This window comes from Neopsephotus bourkii, unplaced genomic scaffold (assembly GCF_033783945.1).
Source record: "Neopsephotus bourkii isolate Nb327-2 ecotype Australia unplaced genomic scaffold, CSIRO-AGI_Nbou_v1 NB_450, whole genome shotgun sequence".
In the NCBI taxonomy this organism is placed as follows: domain Eukaryota; kingdom Metazoa; phylum Chordata; class Aves; order Psittaciformes; family Psittacidae; genus Neopsephotus; species Neopsephotus bourkii.
In genome coordinates this window covers 270750-289839 of record NW_026900952.1, presented here as the reverse complement: position 1 = coordinate 289839, position 19090 = coordinate 270750, and the positions used below count along the sequence as shown (strand labels likewise).

The 19090-nt window shown below is 38.8% G+C and overlaps 1 protein-coding gene across 10 annotated transcripts in view; it reads right to left on the bottom strand.

Moving 5' to 3' along the window:
- The window catches only part of NCKAP5 (NCK associated protein 5), a 496578-nt gene that overhangs the window by 230629 nt on the left and 246859 nt on the right, over positions 1-19090 (bottom strand). The window lies entirely within an intron of this gene.

The following is a 19090-nucleotide window of genomic DNA, read 5'->3' as shown; positions in this document are numbered from 1 at the left end:
ACGCTGGCAATATGGAAACAGACTGTGCAAATCGGATTGTGTGATTTATTTTCCTACGGCCTTGTACATCAGCTGTATTTGACCACACTGACACCAGCTAGAAGGCTGTTAGATCATCAATAAATCTATGCATAAAAATGAAATTTCAAAAATCTGTTCTATTCCCAAACACAGTGCTGCATTTTGCAACTGCCAAATATTTATTTAATTAGCTTTTTTTCACAAGAGATCCATACCCAAATGTTTGACTTAAGTCACAATTAACTTGCTTAATTAAGGATTTGATTAACACAACACACTTTTGCCTGAAAAGCTGTAAGATATTAATGAAAATAGGGCTTAATATGCATACAAAACGAAAGAGATTTTCAGCGCATGGAGCGGGAAAACATAGCAGTACCAAGTCTGTGAACTGCAAGACTTAGACAGGGGAAGGTGGTGCAGGAACCAACCACTGCAGGAAGGGTACAGGAAGAAGGGAATTCGCTCTGGAAGCTCAGCAAAGTAGAAAATACTTCACAGAACAAGCAGGACTTCAGTAACCTACCATATTTAGAAAGGATTTAAGAAAAACAAACACACTTTTTCAAGCAGGCTATTTTTAAAGAAGAATATGTATTTTTGAAAGAAAAGCACCCTGCAGAAACATCAGAGGCATTTGTCAGTGCACAATGAAACATAAATCTGCAGATGAGTAAATTATGTACAGAAGATGATCAGCTTTGAAAACTTTCAACACAGGGGGTTTTAAATCAGAATATATCCATTATCAAGTTTGAATTTTTCCATTTACTGGTGTTTTGTCCAGAAATTCTACATGGTCTAATTGGAAAGAAAGACCTGAACCATCACAGTGCAGCATCCTGGCATGTACATGGATATGTAAAATCTTTGACCTGGTGACTACTCAGTATAAGGTAAATGTAAGCATGCCAATGGCTCAGGCCTCCTGAGACATGGCTGTGGGCAAGCACCAGCTGCCCTTTTGCAGCTGTGCTGTTTGAGGGCCAGCAGGACCAGCCCCGTACTGCTCACCATTGCTCCAGCCATGATTCCACTGGCCGTGCTACCTGGCCTTCCTGAGACATTGTGAGATCAGGAAAAAAATCCTTCCCGCTGTCCACTGTATGTACAGAGTCTTGAAAGTGCACAGACACATCTTCCAGCTCCTACAGCAGAAAAGGGGCTGGAAAATCATGGCCTCCAGAGACCTACAAAGGTCCCCAGCTGTGGCTGAGGAACAACTCGGTGGCTGATTACCTCCTCAGGCTCTGTAACCACTCCTGTCACTGACTGGGTTACTCTCATCCAGCATGAAAAGCTAAATGCTCTTGCAAGAAAAGTAGCCTTCAAACCATTTCTCAGGACCCCTTCCTGCACACATCTGACTAATTCATGCAGGAATTACACCATTCATATCACTCTGCATTGCTCAACATACGCTTGGGTCACTAAACCAGTCCTCCCCCTCCATTTCAGTAGCAAATGTGGTATTTAAGTCTCCTTAACAGTCACCTGCCCTCACATACTTGGTGCACCCCCACAACACTCCCCGTGCAACTGGCTGGTGGCACCCTGCAAATACAGTTATCACACAGTACCAGGCATTGCTAATATTGTGGTCTGTAAACACACACAGTGATGAAACCACTCAATACTGGTAAAACCTAAAGACAATACAGCCACAGACCTGTAGAAGTGGTATTTGTGTTACTCCAGCATTACATCAAGATCCTCTTTTGTGCATGTGAAAAATTACTGAATATTGAGAAGTGGCATTAGTGCAGCCTTAACCCAAGTACCCTAAAACAGCTTCTGAATGACATGTACCACTCTCCCCCTTCCAGGCTCAGATACTATCACAGGCAAATTATAAAACTGGTTAATCCTATTTTAAGGATTTAGTTCATCTGCTTGAAATAGCCCATTGCATTTTTGTACCGCTTCAGTGCCCTAATATGTTTCAGTGGAAAAATCAAGTACACCCTTTGAGGGGGGTTTGGCTTTTTAATTGCAAAACAAATGCCTAAAGATATTTTAGGAGAAAAGATGAAGGGGAGGAGAGAGGGAGGAACAAACAAAAATAAACCCTGCAAACCACTCCTCCATGCACTTCCTGCCAGTGGTCTGGAGAGATTTATTTCGTTATTCCTCCTACATGAGGAATACTCATACTATCCTCTCTTCGTGTTACCTCCAATATGGAATCAGTTCCACATTTCTAGAATCCTGGAATTTTATCTGAGTAAATCCCATTTGAGCTCCATTCACAAAGAGGGCTCCTCCTGACAACGCCAGGCTTTCCCACTCCAGGTGAGGATCCTGGAGGATTTCTGAGGTTCAGAAAGGGCTTCCTTAGCAGTTTTCCCAATGAAGGAGAGCAAAAACTGGGATTCTCATACTGTGTTTATAACATTGCTGCGATTAGGAAAAGAACCACTTTTCAATAGCAGAAAATGAAAAAGAAACCTAATTATCACAGGAGAATAAAATCTGCAATAGAGGATACAGAAGAACCATCTGTTCCAACAGTGTCTAAAAATAAGTCACCTTTGAGGCAAGCAAACCCTATGCTCCCACTTCAAATAGGTCCCAGCACATCTTCTCCCTCCCACTTCCATTCCCCAGGTGAAGAAGCTGTGCACTCACAGCCAGACCCGTGCAGATGGTTACCTTCATCTAGGCAGGACACAGGCCAGAGGCTCAGCATGCCTATGGACCACAGTCATCTCTGAGCCCATTCCAGGGAGCTTTATTTCTGATGCACTTGGCCCATCGCCCACAGTGAGCCATTCCCACTACCTCTATACAAACATATGCCGGTATAATGGGTGAGAAATGTGGTCAGGATCCTGTTATGAGCCAACAGCATTTAACACCAATTTACAGCGTTGGAAGTTTTCATATAAGATGCATGACAAGAGAGAACAAACGCCTTCATGTCTAAGCACAACCAAATAAACCTGCTGGTTACTATCCACCATTTCAGTCAGTTTTGATTAAGATAGCACCTTCAGCAACTATTCTCAGCTCTCAGATTTTAATATGGTGTTACAACTGAATAAGCATTTTACTATGACTGAGTTGCAAAAATAATAAGCTTTTAGCTGCTTTAGCCTTTCAGATGTTTCAAATGCAAAGAACATTTGACACGCAGCTTCAAAGTTAATCATGGTTTTTTAATCTTTCCTTTTAAATAGGAAAAATCAGTAGCATTACTTTGTTGCTATACAGCTTGATTTTTAATCAAGCATGTTTCATCCCTATAACATGATTAATTAACAAAGTTAATTAGCAACAACAACCTCCAAGAAAACAAATTCTTCTCTGAGGATTTAAAAAATTAAACCATGTTCATTGAGGAGTTCTCATGCTTGCTTTTGAAAAAACACCAAATGATAAAAGATTTACAAAAACGCTCTTTGAAAGCACAGTTTATGCTCTTACGTTTGAATATTTGCATTGTAAACGGCAAAATTCCCAGCCAAGGACTTTGCAAAGAGATAATTAAAGGAGCCAAACAAGGATTCAATTATATCCTTTCCAGATGGAATAGAGCACACAAGCAGTCACTGTGTGGATGGAAGAAAGATACATTTCAAGTCTCAATATCACCAGTAGATCTTGCAGTAGCTTGTTGTAAAAAACAACAGTTTGAGGAAAACCCATTTAGTCCAAGGAAAACATAAGGGTGCTGAATAATGCTGCAAATTCTGAACTGTCCTTAAAGTAAAATTTATCCTTCATTCTCCCCATCAGTTTGACTCATTCAACTACCACACAAAAAAAACAACCCTGTATCATATGACAGTGACAGCTAACACACACAGCTTAGGGCTTCACTATGAAACTGTGCTACTTGGACTTCTCCCAGTCCATGGGGATAAAGGTAGGTAAGTTGATGCAATCACAAGCCTGCACCTACCACATAATATTGAACAAATGCTGGTACTGTGCCTGGTCTGGTAACAGATATCCTCAGATCAAACAACACAATAAAAGCTACACTGGATGAGCAAAAGGCTCCCTTTTTCTTAGTTCTCATTTTCATAATGTTATTGTACATCAATACAACAAAACAGAAAGCTCTGTCAGCAAACTTCAACTTCCCAATATTTGAAATAAGATTTTAATTTTTATTTTGGATTAGCAGATTCCAAAGCTCTGAGATACAGGCCTTTGCTTCTCCATCTAACACAGAAAGATATTACTTAAAATAGCTTGGGGATAAAGTTATGAAATAAAGATTCCTGAATTATAGCCAGTTGCCAAGACCTCAGCCATACAGAATCAGGATATATTTTCAGGATTAAATAATAATTTCACGGTTTCAATGAAGAAAAATAATGATATTGTTTTAATGAAGAGCAGAAACAAAACTCAAAAAGAACAGAAAATGTCTTTGTAACATCATCCAAAACTCAGTGGTTCAGCAAACCTTAATCCCCATGATCTACAGGGAAGACAAGGGGTCTATCAAGCCCTGACATTACCCTTTCATTTCCTGATCGTACACAGCAGCCCCACGACCTGGCAGTGCACATTGACAGCTCTTGCATTTTCAACATTGACACAAGAAGATTTCAAACTTTTCCTGTTTCCCTTTTCCCAAGTTAATTACTACTTTCCTACACAGCGACTGAATGTGGACAACATTTAACAGGTATGACAGCTCCCAAGTTACTAATTTGTTTTTCCACTTGTCTTTTCTTTGATGAATGGGATCAGAGAAATTCCGACTACATTTCCCACCCTACACTGCTGCTGTGAGATTCAGAAGGTGAATACTTTGTTCACACATGGAAAAAGCAAACAGAAAAATGACAGAGACTCAAAATGTGAATTTGCGAAGTGTCCCTAACCACTGTGCCTTGGAACCACCCCCGATTTATTACCTACCAAAATTACCTCTTCTTCATTTCCCCACTCCCCACCCCACCCATACCATCACTTGTAGCTATGGCATTGTTTTTCAAATGAACCAGAAAAAAAAACACTGAAAGCCATTAAACATAGATTAAACATAGCATGGTTCTAACAACTGATCTAGGGGCAGGGCACCAGTCAGTGTGGAAAGACACAAGCCTGGCTTCCTTCAACTCCTGGTTTCCCAGGGAGGTTTCCCATCCGAATGCTGACCAGGCTTGACCCTGTCGAGCTTATGAGAACTGACAGGGGAAAAGCCAAGGGTGGAATGGCTGCAATGAACTAATTTGCCTCCTCCAGCTCCTACTGCAATTGCAGTGGTCAGTGATGATGCAACCTTCCTTTCTACTGAACATCATACAACAGAGGCATTTGGTGCTTTATACATGTCAGTGTCATGCTCCTTTTGAAACTGGTCTTTTAGAGTCACAATGGTTTAACTGAGATCTGGCAATAAAACAGCCATCTTGCAAAAAAGTACTCATTCAAAATTTAAAGCTGAGCAAAGTACAAGCTTTATTTATTTCTACAATAATTGCAAAGACTGGAGTTACTTCTAATGGAAATACCAATGCTGTAAAGCACAAGCACGATAGACAGGACAAGCCACCAGTGAGGCACAGGCTCCTATGTATTGCTAATTTATTTGTAATAAAAGATAAGCATACAGAAAACACAATTTACACTAAACTTCTATAAGACATGAGACTTTCAAATTAGGACAAGCAAAACAGGTAGCAACTTACTTAAACTCTGCTTTCTTTAGGTGACACTAACAGTAAGGAAAAAAAACCCACAGGATTATAACTATACTCTAAAATAAGTATGAGCAATCCCCAGAGGCTCCTCATTAATTTCCAATGGATTTTAATATATACATAATCTGAAGCAGAAGTTCAAAAAAGAGCATCTAGTTACTTTCCAGAAGCACCCAAACAAGACACCAGATACAAAAGAAATACCATGGAAGAAAGCATAGGGTAACACTGGGCTGAGTCACACACCCTGGTGAGAAAGGAGGCCAACAGAGAAACAGTGGAGACAGAGCCTTCATTATAAAAGCAAAAAGCTGCCTTTCTTTAATGGCAGAGCCATAGCAAAGAAATTAGAAAAGGAAAGGTATCCATGAGGAGTCCATGGCATTGATCACGGGACTGTTTTCATGACAGACCACTCTCAGCACCAGCACAGCAGCTGAAGTCAGCTGAGCACCTGAGCATGGTAACTTTCCTAACATAAGCACCTGCACGGGGATGGGTGGCAATGCAAAAACATTTTCTCACACTGGCAATCTTTCTTACCTACTTGACATTTACTGTTTTCAACACTGAAATTACGGCTGCAAGTCTTCACATTTTAATGATTTACTGCTACTTCAGACAACATTTCAAATATATCTATTTTTTTAATATATCTATTTTTTTAATGTTAACCCAACATTAAAAAGGAAGAATAGCCTCCTTCCACTATTACTGTTGACTCCACAACACACCCTACCACTCAAATTCCGTATGTATTTGGGCTCACAGCATCAGACATAGGGAGATGTAGACACAAAGTTTAAAATGTTGGCCTCTTGAACTCTCTGGAGATTTGAGATGGTTTTTAACCTTGATAATGTAGAAAAGCCAGCAAGTGAAAAGCAAAAGCTTTTAAAATAGAGACCTTTAAGTCTACATTCATCAGAAACTGCTAATGATTAGAATGACAATAAATAGAGCCATCAACCCCCTTTCAGTTCCTTGACAAGACAGAGACAGCACCAACCAGCACAATCAATGCAGTTTCTTCATAAAGACAAAAAAACAGGCAAAAAACTGATTTCTTCCCCACAACACACACATTCAGTTGTAGGATAAAAGATTAATGTCTGTATGACATAATGCCAAATCATCAGGATAATTATGAATTATACCAAGCAATCATTTAACAAATCTCCTGGAACATCTCACCATTATTCATGAGATAATGCACTTGGCTGCAATTTTTTTTTCAGACATACTCCTCTGGAGCCTTTCTTTTGGGCAGAGATTCCACGTGGAAGAAGAAACTGAGGGGGGGCTGGGGGAATGGGGTAAAGGTTGGTTTTTTTATGAAACAAAACTGAGGGGGGGGAAAAAAACATTTTCCTAATAATTTCTAATGTCTGCAGAGAGTAGTGACAGATACTTAAATATTTATTTTCAAAACCAGCCCAAACACAAAACAGAACACTGCAAGAGGCAAGGGAGTTACACCTGGCTATCAACTTCAATGCAACATCAAGTAGAAAATAACAAACACCAAAGTGTCAAAAACCACCAAGTAAACAGCACTACAGTTCTGAACTCTGGAATACAACTACAGTACAGGTTTTTGCATTATAAGTTAAAGAGTTCATGCATTATGTAAAGCTTGTATTTATCAAATAGCATAGTTAAGATTTTAGTAGGTCCAAATTCTGCACAGATTTGTTCCATGTTTAAACTCTTTGATTGAATCTATCCTAGAAACTACTAAAATGCACTGCTACACATAAATGAGCACAGGACCTATCTCACGGAATTTGTTATTATTAGAAGTGGTACATTAATCATAAACTTCATTGTCTCTGTTCTGCAATCCACACCACAAAATACCTAGCAAAACCAATCTGACAAATTCACACTGCTGTAGCTTGGAAATTCTTGATGTAAGTGACTGAGTTATCAATTTCAATGTTACATTAACACTAATATTTGAATTTAATGCTGCATTATTTCTGCCAATAAGCAAGTGGGAATTTCTACAATCAGGCAACCTGCCAAGTTCTCAAATCAAAAATCTCAGTGTTCAAACAGGAAAAATAAAGAAAAAGGCTAACAGAAGGCAATTTGAAATATTAATTCAGCAAAAAAAGCTTTAAAATGTAACATAGGTGTTGCAAACAGATGCCCATCCTTTACTATGAGAACGACTGCTTGCTCTTCTTTTCAGGTGCTACTTTAAGATATCTTACACAAATGAAAGCATCAGCTTAATGAAAGCCCTAATGATCTAAAATGGTACCAAATTTATTTCTGAGAATTCTTTCACAGTACCAGGCCTACATGTTGGACTCTTCTAATCAAGCCAAAATATTAGTGTTTATCTGCTTTTTGACAGCATCCTCAGAGCCGCAACATCACTCTTCTGACCTTCCCCAGTACAAGTGAGTGTGGAAAGCAAATTTGACACTACCACCTTTCCGTTCCTTGTACACCACTAGTTCACATGATGCTCTGGTCAGAGTATATCGTTCAGGAGCTCCACTTCTTGAAATGGGACAATTAGACAGCAATACATGTTGCTAAAAGCCTCCCAGTTTAGCTTGAAAGCACAGCTGGGGTCAAAGTGGATAATGAGAGAGGCACAGGATCATTGCTACATGACAGTTTGGCCCATGGGAGAAAGACAACTGTTTAAGTCAATAGCTTTTACCTCCTCTTATTTCCAACACACACAACTACCACCCCTCATTTCGCATGCCCACAAGATGCTTTTCTTTTGGTCCTCATCCCCAAACACACCTCCTCTCATTGCTTGAAGTACCAAAGACAGTGACATTTGGCTGTTCAGCGGAGCTGACAGGGGCCTGGCAACACATCAGTCCCAGCACATGGAAGTCACTGCTAAAGCAGATGCCACTTTCAAAAGAGTCAGATTTTTATTCGTGACTTAGTGAACTTGAAAGCAACAGCAGAGATGAATACAGCCACTCTGTCTAAACAGCCATCTGAAGATATTTTTTTTAAAGCAAATTCAAGAAAAAGGAGACAGAGCAAGGATTAAAAAGAAACCACTGTGTGTAAGGGTACCTTTCACCTCTTGGCTTTCTTCAGCATGTTATTCAGCCCTTCTACTCTAGATTTAAAACCAGCCTACTGTTGTAGGTTGTGCACTGCATTGTCATTAATGCAAGTGTACCTGTTGCTCCTGTTTAACTGCTGATAGCAGGGTCTTTCAGCTTGTGAGTGTTTAACTTCTTGGTGGTTTGCTATTTATTTTTAAACTGGGTCAAGCTGTCATCTAGACTAGATGAAGTCTTGGTTCTTGCATTTGTGTTTGCAGTATTCTGTATGGTTTGAAGTACCATATCCTTACAGCATACAGATTCACACTATTATTATTGCATTTACTTGTGTTAGTTTTGGAAGGTTTTTTTAAATAAATATTTGGAACCAGAAGATATCTCCTGATACATGAAGAATTCTCTGGATTGTGACCCAAACAGAACTAGCTGTGAATCCTGAACCCATTCAGCCATTTCTAGCAAAAGTGAATTCTTTTTTCCTTTGTTTTCACTAAGCCTGGACTTAAGATGACCTTGGAAAATGAAAAACAAAAGACGAAATAAGAAAACAAGGTCTTCTTTTTGCAGAGGACTTGGCAGTTGAGCTAACAAATCCCCAATCACTGGTAGCTCATATATATTTTTTCTCTGGAGATTTGTCACATGGAGATGATGTGCTGTGGAAATTCTTTTGAAAGGATATGCATTTCCCTAAAGGATTTTTAATGAGAATTTATTGCTTATGAAAGATTCAGGATTGGCAGCACTTCAGTCTTCAGTTAACGATCTTTGTTTATTAACATGAAATGCATCACCCTTAACAGGAGTGTAACTTTCCCAACCAATGCATCAAAGCACAAAAGAATTCTCACTCCTTCAATCTTATCCCCTGAGGCTGTCTGAGAGGGTACCAGTTGAAATTCATACCATTGTCCTCTATGAAAATTAAGTCAGAACCCTTGTTTCACATAAGGCTGAAAATCATGCCAATATTTTTTTCATAACCAAAATTACTTAGACATAAACTAACAGCAAGAAATGGCAGCAGACTGCTACTGCTATTACTTTTTAGAGTGTCTATTCCTTGCACCAGTATCAGAAGATTTTCGTTTAATCCTAATTGCTCTTTAATTCCATGGGTAACACTCATGCAAAGTGCTGATTGCACATCCTGTTAGAAAATTACCACGTTCTGAAACTTCACAAATACGCAAGAGAGTGATGAACGATATAGGCAATTGGGTCTGTAAACCAGAAATCCCAGAAACACACCACTAAGCCACCTCTTGTATTTCTATGTAATAAAAAGGCAGATTTCTTCATTGCTTCAAAAAACAAAAACCAAATGTACAATCCAACTAAAATGGGATGTAACACAAAACACAAAGCTGCACACAATTTGGACACTAAGCTCAACCAACTCTTAGATCCCACTGCTGCCTTTACAACTAGCTTTCCTTCTGCTTTGCCCGATACATTCATCTCGTCTGGTTGTGAGAATATATAGGTAGATTTTTCTCCCTCCTTCTACAAAGCTTTTCAGTTTTGCTCCTACAATTCAAAGAAGATACCTGATTTTGCTTCATTACTGATTGATCTCTTACCTCTGTTTTCCACTTCTCTGTTCCCAGATCATCCTGACACATTCCTGGTATTACTTGTAATCTCAGGTTTTGGACAGGATGCTACATACTGTGATATGTTTTTATCCATCCAGTAAAACCACAGCATGAGGACTTCAGTTCTTAACAGACTGCACTTACCCTATCTTTTCTCTCTCCAAGCTGCATTAACTGTGCACTCTGTAACCTTCCAGATGTCACTCATGTCCTGCTCTAATTGAATATTAAAATACCTTGGAGAAAGCGTCTCTTTTTTGCAGATAAGGAACAAAGTCAAACTGATTTTATTCTGTTTCACTCCCTGGACTACTCTCTCCCTTATTTTTTTTTTTTTTTATTGTATGCAATTGTTCAATACCTAACTATCCTGACACAAATCATTAGCAAATCTGTAATGATCTTCCATGCAAACAGAAAATACAGAAGAGAATCAAAGTTGTTCAGAAAGAATCCTTTTCTTTACTGCTTAAACTTTTTCTGTTGTTGTTTCTTGTAATTTCATTTTGCACCCTCAAGAATACTACTAATATATGAAGACTCAGAAATACTGTTCCGCTGGGGACTGTCTCCATTTTAAGGCCAGAGGCAGATGAAACCCGGATCAGGTCCCTGAAGCAGCATTTTGTGTTCCAACTCATCTTTGTTTTCATCTGCCAGCTCACCTGAGAGATGAGAGAATTTCTTTTCACATTATTTTATGGGAAATCAAACTGAACAATGAAATCCTATATATAGCTTTGGGTTACAGCAGAACAGCAGCACTGATTTCCATGGGCATTACCTGTCCACCTCCAGACTGAGCATTCATTGGGTACTAGGATTATAGATCAGTAACGCAGAGTACTTCATACTCAAGAAATCATCAGAATGGGCCAAGGTATAGGTGAAACTAGTTTATCATCCTTTCCAACCCTAACTATTCTATGATTCTGTGATTCTATATATATGTATATATACATGTGTTCCCTATAAAAGGGAAAACACCCACATATAAACCATATAGCTTCTGCGTTTGTACTTCTAAATTTCCAATCTGTGATACAGGGTTTAGGAGCCACACACAGGAGACTACAGGTGCCCAACAAGAAAATAGCAAAGGGAGTGGAGTTAAAAACTAAATTAATGCACACAAGATAAATAAGATTTTTTAAAATACACCTTGAAACAACCAATATGAGGGGGAATAAATGTTAGTAAAATGTCAGAAATATGGTTTGCAGCATAAAATTGAATCATTAATACTGAGCATATATGCTGAAAGACATTAAATATTTGCCAAATTTATAACATAGCTATCTTACATGTGCATATCCATAATCTCTATTATTAAAAGCATTAGTTCATCAATTCAATCATTTTAATTTATAGTTGTGTTGAAAAATATTAAACCAATTATGAAAATAATTTCAGATATCCATCCATTTTCATAATTCTGAAAGTGCAGGACATTTGACATAAACTGCCAAGATCATCTTTTGTAAAATTATCTGCTTTCAGTATAAATGTAAAACGGATGATTTAATGAGCCACAGGTCATTTAATGATGTGCAACAGTTGGTTCTTGGGCCACCTGCAAACAGCCACTGGCACAGCATGCCACTCACAGCAATACAGACCCTGGAGGCGCCTTCCAATTGGACTCCCAGCAAGTGACAGATAAAATAAATGAAATAATTATTTCCCAAGAGCATTTCTCAAATGTCTACATAAAATGCATTTTGGATGTACCAATTGGCAAGAATTACCACTTGGTTTTCAGATTCAGGAAAGTGACCCTGATCACTGACTGCAAAGATTTGGAGAGAGAAGGTAACTCAGACTTTTCTATAAAGCTCTTTGTGACCTTCAGTAACCTCCTAGATTTGTGAAGTGACAAAAAGAAGAAGGCTAGTAACAAGGATTTTTTTATTATTTATTTTTTTTAAAGTGGTATCACAATAAATTTCCTTGGAATTGTTTCCTCAGTCCTCCCCCATGCTAGGGAACATGCTTCAGTATGCCTTAAACATTCTCTAAGCACATCTCACTATGCCAGAAAGAAACAATAAAAACAAACCAAACAAAACCTGTTTGTTGAAAGTCACTTTGAAGTATCATTCAGTAACAACACACAAATTCATACTCATGAAGCTCTGGAACAACAAAATTAATTCTATCATTAACATGGAATCGTTTCTTCTATCACTCCATCTAAAAAAAAAAGACTAGAAAAAGTCAAAGGCAGTGTCCTCTGGCTGATGACAAGTTTTGACAAGTTAGATGATTAACTGGAACCTCAAATTCAAGCTTCCGTGTCTTAGCAGACCTAAAAGAGAAGAAAAGACTTGCTTTTGAAAGGAGGTAGATCTACAGGGACCCCAGCCCAGGCTGAGAGAGCTCCTCAGAGCGTTGTTTGTACTGAACCAAACAATGGCTGGCATGCATAGATTAATTTTGATACAGAAATTATAGTTGTCACTTTAAACAACGGACGGTGCATATGGTAATACATGCAAAATGTTTTCCAACATGTTCAAGCAGAGATGGAGAAACTACGCTATCAATGACAGTTTTACCATGTATTATACCAGTCTAACACTTAACAGCACTGACAGTGTAATCCAGAGCACATCAGATGCATTAGTGGAAGAATGACACTTTTCACATGTATTTATAAAGCCATTTAAGTTCAGATACAGTCAAGTCACAACCTCAGTGGTTGCCTAGGAATGAAACACAGAAGACTGAATAACAATAGGCACAAGATTCACCTGTGCTGTTGAAGCTGTTTTACTGATCTTGGTTAAAAATCCTCACATGTGGTGACTTAAACTTGCTTCAGTACAACACCTTTAAAACCCACTCTCTGACTATTAACTGGAAAAATTTTATCAGATGAAACTTAGCTACAGCTAGTACAGCTCAAAAAAATTGGGCCAGAAATGATACTTAATAGTTATCCAACTATTAGTGCTGTGACTGAGAATCTTATCACAGAACCATACGAATAAGTGTACTTCCATCTTTTTACAAGTAAACACAATCTAAAAAAAACAGCTGTTTTTTGTTTAAAACCTAAATTAAGGAAACAAACACCTTCAAGAAACCCCAGTCAAACTAAACCCTCTTGGAGCATTTTAAATTCTTTTCCCGAAAGACATCAGCCAGATCTGCTTCTCAAAGTTCAAATGGCATCAACTTCAATGGAAGTTCAACTTCAGCAAACAAACCAAGTAATTTAAAAGATACAGCTGAGTAAGGATTATGATGTGTTGGCATTCAGGCATTTCCAAACATATTAAATGTATATTAATAAATACTTAAAATATTAACCGTCTGAAGTATTAAAATAGAAGGATTTTCAGCATTCTGACTTTCAACAAGATGCTTAGGCAAACATGCATTTTTCAAGCTTCCACAAGAAATAGCATGTTTGAATCCAATTTGATGTTTGAATAAAGCCACTTGCCATTTTTCACAGCACAGAGAATCTGGGTAATGAACTGTGCTCTAAAATGACTTACGATAGTCATCACCTGAGTCAGCTACATCACCTTGGGTAAGAAGCAAAATATAACTCACATACAATGCTCATGAAGCATCACCACAAGTGTTACCTCATTTACAGAATCAGGAAAAAAGTCCCTTTCAAATCAAGGTATTGATTAGTTCAAAATTTAATTCCAGTCAAAAGCTTCAACAAGAAAAGAAATCCCGTAAAGCACATTTGCCAATTAAGTGATCCAAATTTTGATTTTAAGCTACCTTGATATTAGAGATCATAAAACTAGAACCACACTTTAAGTGCCTATGTTAATAGAGTAAGAAAAACGGCCATATCAAAAATTGGTGATAAACTTTGCAGGTAAATCTCCTGTGTCATTATACGGCCATAATTTAGCTCCTATGAGGTCAAAACAGTTGACAGAAAATACACACATGGGCATTTTGAATTGTTGTTGCTTAAATCTAGGATACATATTTACCTTAAATTCAAAGGATCAGAATGGGTCTGCAATAAGCACCAACTTAAGCATCCACCAGTAATTCACAGCTTTTTTAGACAAAACCAACAGAAGCAATCTCCTCCACACACAGGGCTCATTAGCAAAACTGTAACAGTGGCTCTTAACAGCATTTTACAAGAGTGCAAAAAGAACTGAAAGCACTTTTATACACAGAATATATGCTATTAATTGCCTAAATTGCTATAGAGGTGTTCAGAGCTTTTCCAAACTCAGAGGATCAACATCTAAGAGACGTTTGTGCTGTTCACTTTCCATTCTGAAAGTCCCCAGAGCAGAATAGCATAGCTTCTCCCTTTCCATCATGCTGCAAGAACAAGTGTATTTCGATACGCTAAGATACTTCCATGTTGACATAATTTTCTTAAAAAGATATTGTCTTAATTAGTTTTGTCTGCCATTGGGAGGTTTCCTAGAAGACATGTTAAGGATTTTTCCAGTGAAGCAGAAAAAAAGTTATGTTTCTGGATTGTGTACTATTCTTTACTATAAAACCAGTACCTGCTCATTACTGCACACCATGTAAAAACAGTTTTTACAGTTGACACTGAAAGCTGTTACCTAATTTTACATGGAAATGAAATGCTAGGATTTTAGTCTGCACAAAATACCCACATATTCATCCCTTCATCTCACTCTGTCAGTGAGAATGCATGACCAAGACACAAGGGTCTGGTTTTGCCCTGCTGATGGCTCTGGCCATGAAGATGCTTCATCCCTGTCAGTGTTCAAGGCCAGATTGGATGGGTCCTTGGATAATATGGTTTAGAGCGAGGTGTCCCTGCCCATGGCAGGGGGGTTGGAACTTGATGATCTTAAGGTCCTTTCCAGCCCTAACTATTCTATGATTCTATGATTCTAAGATAAGGCTTCGCACTAGCAGCTCCTTCCTGGCTAGTTCTCAACTCGGCATCAATACAATGCCCTAGTGCGTTAGATGATTGCACAGCTACTTACTAAATTTAGCATTATTTTAGTTATCATGCTCATGCTTTTGTCACAATCTCAGATGCAGGAAAAGATGAACTCACAAGGTACACAGGGTCTAGCAACAGGTACTTCCCCCAGTACTGTCTTGTGAAAACATTATGAAAGACTTTACCTACTGACAGACAGTACTTCCCTATGCACCTATAAAAACTAAACCTTTCCTTGAAAAATAGAAAGCTTCCAATCTCTCAGAACTGCAAGTGACAGAGAAGACTATTTTCTAGGTAGATACTGAGTAATTTCCATTTTCCCCCATAATATAAAGATCATGCTCTACAAGGTTTCCCAAATAAGTATTCTCTTAAAAAACAGTGGTATCTTTTAAAGCATTCCCCACAATAACATCCGTCAACTTTCCTTTTATGAAGAAAATGTAAGTAAACAAGTACCTCAGACCATCAAACATATGAATGAAGAAAAGTACTTAAAAAGTACTAGAAAATTATGCCCATCATACCAGGCAGTAATTTAATGCTTCAAACAGGCAGACAGATGGCTGGTTTCAGTCAGCGCATATCCACTGACATGTATTTAATCAGCTGAGTTACCCCAGACAAATAACTCGCCCAGATTTTTAAGAGAAAGACGGTGATGGAGTGGGATAGCTACAGCTAGAGATAGCAGGGTTTAGAAGCTACTTCAGGCTGGGGTTGGCCAGCCAGTGGGAGATCAGCAGTGGCAGGGCTCAGCCCCACTTCCTATGCCCCTGGGACCATTTGGGCACCCACTGGAAGCTGCAGGGGATCTGCAGGACATTCCTACAGCCTTAGCCACAATCCTCCACCTGGGCTCTTAATGCCTGTCCCAACACTTTGATGACTCCTGAGAGCCTGCAACCCTTGCAGCTACAGTGCAGGTAGCCTCAGACACACACAATGACTTGCGAATGCCTAGCTGGACAGCCAGAAAATCAGAGTTTTACTACAGAGGAAGAAATTGCTCTCAAGCACCACAAAGCAAAATACCCCTCTGACCCTTCGGAGTTTTATCTCATCTTAGGTAGATGCCTCCAGCCACCACCACGCTCAAGCTGGAGTTTTTCAATTTGAGGCTGCAAGTCTGCTCCTTCCTCGATGGTCAGAGGATTTCCCAGGAGTTCACTGGTTAGCCATCAAATGGCTGCACTAAAGGGCAGAGCCATGTTTTCACCTATTTAACTGTAGCCCCTAATGCCCATCCTCTCTACACCTCTGCTTTATTTCCTCCACATCCTTTTTTCTCTAGTACACCAAAGCACACTGCTTTTTTACTGGTATTTTTACACTGCTGAAGCCAACAAGTTTTCATTAATTCTAATACGTGCGTTCTGGTGATGGCTATCCTAAGCAAACTTGGTTTGACCCCCCAAGTCAATGACTACGATCAAAGCCACTTGGTAATGCCTGCATACTGTCCCTTGACATCCCAGAAGAGGACAAAACTGGGGAGTGAGAGCTGACATCAAAATCTGTGAAGAGGTTAAAGAATGGCGGCTGGCTGGGCGTGCAGTAACAGCAGCTGGATCCGTAACTACACAGAGCAGACAGAGCCCCTTCCATTATTTCACTCAGAGAGAATGAGGTGTCATAAATTCACACAAATTGCTCAAATATTACGATCTGAGTACTCAAATACTTATTTCTGCCTCAGCGATCTAGAGGAAATGTGCAGTTTGGGCTGGTAACACAATCACATGTTAATGACTCAGAACCAGACCCACCTTCAAAACGGCATGATGTGAAACCTTACTGCAGAGTGAAATGAAGACACTACCCATGCCAACCTCCAGAAATCATCTCATACTCAATACTTGTTTCTACACAACATACTGCTGTGGCATTTACTGCCCTTTTATGCTCTTCTATGCAAAAGAGGCACAAAAAAATCATTTTGATTGCAAACCAGTGAAAGTTTGTGAGCTTTTTTTACAGGTAGGGATTTTTTTTTTTTTTTGTCATTTTTTAAAGGAATTAGAAATCTAGATCACAACATCCTGTGTGAAGCAACACTGAAAGTCAGTGCCAGGCTTCCTTATTCTCAGAAATACAGTCGTGCAGTTTCAGGCCCCTGTCTTACAGGCATAGATTGCATTCTAGCATATCAGATGCTGCAGTAATGGGATTTTATAAATCTCAAATGCATTCATATTGTATACATAAAGAAATCTCTTGATGTTTTACTTAGTTTAATGGTCTTTTTCATCATACACACCCACCCATGCCCCCTGCTTTCACCAGCTAATAACCAATACATCTGATGAAAATTAATTGTCTTGACAGCTTGCATAAAAACCATAAAGGTCCAAAGGAAAAATGCTGTGGCAGCATTTTCTTTCTCTGTGGGACAGTAGCTATGGAAACTATCTTTAGAGGCCAACTGGCCTTCATCCCAGTACAACACAAAAAAAATCAAAATGCTGCTTTCACTGGGTTAGTCGGTGGCAGCAGTCTTAACCTCTACAACATTGGCTCATGTTAGCTAGAGCAAAATATTCATTGATTTTTTAGGAAGCAAAGCTGATATGACATCACAGTACTATCACAGACTTAGGTAATACAGAGTCTTATGAACTGTACTCATTAATTATCATGGTATCTGTAACAAAGAAAATATAAAATGTAAAACTAGACAGATACCTCAAATACCAATGTGCAAACCCATTTTCTTTATATAAAATACCCTAATAATCATTGATAGAAATAGTTTAGTCATACTTGCAGCCAAAGAAGAAATCCCTGATCTTATTTAACTGTCACATTTCACTAACTGAGACTTGTATGCTTTTAGAAGGGTTTTGTCCCATATAGTCAGTCTGAACAAAAGCTGTGATTTCTAATATAGTCTGAAAAAGTCATAATTTTTTATGAATGCTGAGAGATTATGAAGGGGGTTTCTCTCAAAAAGTAAGACACAAATGAGCCAGAGGCTGACTACTGCAAATGTGACAACTTCCTTTGCCAACCACACAAAAGTTCCTGAAGAACAGCAATCACAGGTCACTAATCAGGCTCTCAAATTTTGAAGAAATATGTATTTCATCCAGAATGGTATTCAAAAAGATTTCAGATCTTTCCAAAGTGAAGGATTTCAGTTGTTAAGAAACCTGCCTATAAGGAAGAAAGCTGGAGCATGCATATATACCTCACATGTATGTACATTTCCATCTCTGCAGAAGCTGGCATTTCACCCAAGCATACAATTTTTGCAACAGTGTGGTACTCTGATACCTTTCCCCTTTTTTTCTGGAAAACTTGTTCTGTCCACATCAGGAATTCTTACATGGCTTATGGGGACTACCCAGGCAGGACAGAATTACACTGACCAGGTTAATGTTCAGTCAAGAATCAACTCTTCCCCAATGCCATGCGACAATAGCTGGGTGTGGGTTTATTGGGGCTATGGAAATGCAACATCTGAAAGGATCTGGCTTTACACATTGGTATTTCAAAGCACACTGCGGAAACCTAACATCAGTATATGATTCCCAGGGTAATGTACCAAAAGAAGCACTGGGCTGGCAATTACCCACGTAACCACTGAGCATCCACAAATCAGTTACTGTTGCATACAAAAAAGTCTATGCCTCTTGGCAGAACATAACTAGAAAACAGGGCATGTGCCTAAAATACAGGATACATACAAAACTGTAAAATTTAACTTAGCTCGAAGGTTACAATCACCTTTACTCATGGAAGACTATATCTCCATCCTGCTACTTTCACTGAGAAGTTATGTTTTATCTCTTCCTTACCTCAAGATGTTCTGCTCGTAAGAGGTTA